This window comes from Octopus bimaculoides, chromosome 26, assembly GCF_001194135.2.
Source record: "Octopus bimaculoides isolate UCB-OBI-ISO-001 chromosome 26, ASM119413v2, whole genome shotgun sequence".
NCBI classification, from domain to species: Eukaryota; Metazoa; Mollusca; class Cephalopoda; order Octopoda; family Octopodidae; genus Octopus; species Octopus bimaculoides.
Window position 1 is genome coordinate 15,145,982 of NC_069006.1, and position 402 is coordinate 15,146,383.

Sequence of the window (402 nt, forward strand, 5' to 3'; positions counted from 1 at the left end):
ACACACACACACACACACACACATGCATTTATATGCTCCCTGCTTTTATCACACCGACATTAAAACATGTATTCACAACATTCCACCCTCAACAACCACAAACACGCACTCAAATGCATATAATACTTCTGAAAACAAAAATCTACATATACATTCACATACATAACCAGCCAAACAGAAATAGAATTCTACATATATTTACACACACACAATCACACACAATTCCCACGCATCCGTTTACATTCACAAACATTCTCATATTCACAGCATAAAAATATACTTGCATACACACAGATACAAATATACATACACATACAACAACAGACATTTAGACGTATCCATTTACATATATAGTCACACCTTAAGATGCACACACACACACACACACACACACACACACAC